The sequence below is a fragment of the Penaeus chinensis genome, chromosome 34, assembly GCF_019202785.1.
Source record: "Penaeus chinensis breed Huanghai No. 1 chromosome 34, ASM1920278v2, whole genome shotgun sequence".
In the NCBI taxonomy this organism is placed as follows: domain Eukaryota; kingdom Metazoa; phylum Arthropoda; class Malacostraca; order Decapoda; family Penaeidae; genus Penaeus; species Penaeus chinensis.
The window spans coordinates 20519325-20522248 of NC_061852.1; positions in this window are offsets into that span (position 1 = coordinate 20519325).

A 2924-nucleotide genomic window follows, 5' to 3' on the forward strand; every position below is an offset into this window, starting at 1 on the left:
AGGTGGAAGAAGGAGGAGGAAGAAGGAGGAGGAGGAAGAAGGAGGAGGAAGAGGGAGGAGGAGGGAGGAGGAAGAGGGAGGAGGAGGAAGAAGGAGAAGGAAGAGGGAGGAGGAAGAGAAGGAGGAAGAAGAGGGAGGAGGAGGAAGAGGGAGGAGGAGGAAGAGGGAGGAAGAGGGAGGAGGAAGAGGGAGAAGGAGGAAGAGGAGGAGGAGGAAGGAGGAGGAAGAAGGAGGAGGAGGAAGAGGAGGAGGAATAGAGAGGAGAAAGAGGGATGAGGGAGAGGCAGGGGAAAGAGGGAGGAGGAAGACAGGGAGAAAGAGGTGGAGGAGAAAAGTGATACAGTGGGAGAAAGAGGTGGATGAGAAAAGTGATACAGTGGGAGAAAGAATGGGAGAAAGAGAGGAAGAGAGAGGAGGGGAGTGAAGAAGAGGGAAGGAAGAAAGGGAGAAAGAGGTGGAGAGGAAAAGACAGAGGGGGAGAGAAGAAAGAGGTGGGGGAGGAAATGGACAGAGAGAGAGGAATAGAGAGAGAGAGGAGTGGAGTGAAGAAGAGGGAAGGAGAAAGAGAAGGGAGAGGAGAGGGAGAAAAAGGTTTGGGAAGAATGGAGAGGAGAGGGTGGAACGGGGAGGGGAGAGAAGAAGGTGGGGGGAGAAAAGGAGAGGAGAGGGAGACAGAGGAGGGGAAGGAATAAAGAGGAGAGGTAGAAAAGGGTGAAGGAGTAGATAGAGAAAGAGGAGGGGGAGGAAAAGGGAAGAGAGAGAAAGGGGAGGAGATGGAAGGAGAAAAGAGGAGGGAAGAAAGAGGGAAGAGGAAAGGAGGGAGAAAGAGGTGGGGGAGGAAATGAGAGGAAGGTGAAAAAGGAGGAGACAAAACGGGAAGGAAGAGGGAAGGGGGTGAGAGGAATTATAAGAAAAAAAGAGGAAGTAAAAGAAATGAGGAAGGAAGGGAGAAAAAGAAGAGGGAGGAAAGTGGAGGAGAAGGAGAAACAAGAGGAGGGGGAAAGGAGAGGAAAGGGAGAGAGAGAGAGAGAGAGAGAGAGAGAGAGAGAGAGAGAGAGAGAGAGAGAGAGAGAGAGAGAGAGAGAGAGAGAGAGAGAGAGAGAGAGAGAGAGAGAGAGAGAGACATATAAACAGACAGACAGACATACAAAAAGAGAGAAAGAAAAAAAAGAAAAAACAGATTCACAAGTAGCCGATCAGAAGCAAGAAAAGAAGCAATAATGAATAAAATACCAAGAGAAGGGACAAGAAAGGAAGACAAAACGCAGGAGAAAGCAAGGGGCAAAGGGGAAGTTATGAAACAAAAGATAATGAAAAGTAAACTAGAATGGAACGAATGAATGAGAAGAGGAAGAGAAAAGAAGGATGACGCCGCCTCAGGGTTCATTCTCTTCTTCTATTGATTATTCTTCTCTCTTCCTCTCCTATTCGTTATTTTTTCACAATAAAATTTGTGACATTTATATCGTAAAGTTATTAGTATTGCCGCCCTCGCTAGCTCTTCCTCCTTCTTCCTTCCTTCCTCATCCTCCTCCTCCACCACCACCACCACCACCACCTCCTCCTCCTCCTCCTCCTCCTCCTCCTCCTCCTCCTCCTCCTCCTCCTCCTCCTCCTCCTCCTCCTCCTCCTCCTCCTCCTCCTCCCCCTCCTCCTCCTTTTCTTTCTTTCTTCTTCTTTTTCTTCCTCTTCTTCCTCCTCCTCTTCTTTTTCTTTTCTTTTTTCTTCTTCTTTTCTTTCTTTGTCTTCTTCCCCTTTCTCGTCTGTTCATTCCTCTTCCACTTCCACTTCCACTTGTACCTCGCACTTCTCTTTTTCCCTCATCAACTTCCATCTCCCCCCCCCCCCCCTACCTCAACCTCTACCTCGTCTTCCTTCTTCTCCCTCTCCCTCCTCCTCCTCCTCCTCCTCCTCCTTTGACGCCTTCTTGTCTTCCTCCTCTCCCACCCACCTTCTTCCCTACCTTCCCCTCTCCCTTACCCCCCCTCCCCCGATCCACCCACCTTCTCCTCCTCCCTACCCATCCACCTCTCCTCCGCCTACCCATCCACCTTCTCCATCCCTCCCTTCCTCTCCCCTCCCACCCACCCACCTCTCCCTACCCCCCCTTCCATCCACCCATCTTTACCCCCCTCCCCCCCCTCGCCGAGAAGTGACCTGCGGGGGATGATATAACACTCGGCGGAGATCTATCAGGGCTGACCAACGCCTCTTTGTGTGTCATGCAAATGGGGGGGAAGCGTGTAAAAAGGAGAAGGAGAGGGAGTGAGGAAGAAAGAGGAAGGATGGAGGGAGGGAGGGAGGGAGGGATAAGGAGGGAGGGATAAGGAGGGAGGGAGGGAGGGAGGGATAAGGAGGGAGGGAAGGAGGGAGGGAGGGAGGGAGGGAGGGATGGAACGAAGATGGGAGGGATAAGGAAGGAAGGAAGGAAGGGAGGAAGGAGGGAGGGAGGGAACGAAGATGGGAGGGAGGAAGGGAGGGAGGGAGGGAGGGAGGGAGGGATAAAGAAGGAGGGAGGGATAAGGAAGAAGGGAGGGATAAGGAAGGAGGGAGGGAGGGAGAGAGGGAGGGAGGGAGGGAGGGAGGAATAAGGAGGGAGGTAGGGAGGGAGTGAGAGAGGGACTCACAGAAACGGAAAAAGAGAAAGAGAAAGAGAAAGAAACAGAGAAGAACAACTGAAGAAAAGATGAGGAGCAGACCCTAGACCCCCCCCCTTTCCCCTCCCCCTCCCTCCCCCCTCCCACCCCCATCCCAGCCCGATCTTCCCGAAAGTGTTGCCCATTAGCTGTCCTTCGATGCAAATCCTCTACCGATTTTAACGGAGTGACTTACTCTTCAATATTCTTATAATTCCCAAACTTCATCCGCCCTATCTTTTCTCCGCCATTCTGCCTTCGCCGTTTTTATTCCTCCTTTCTCGCCTT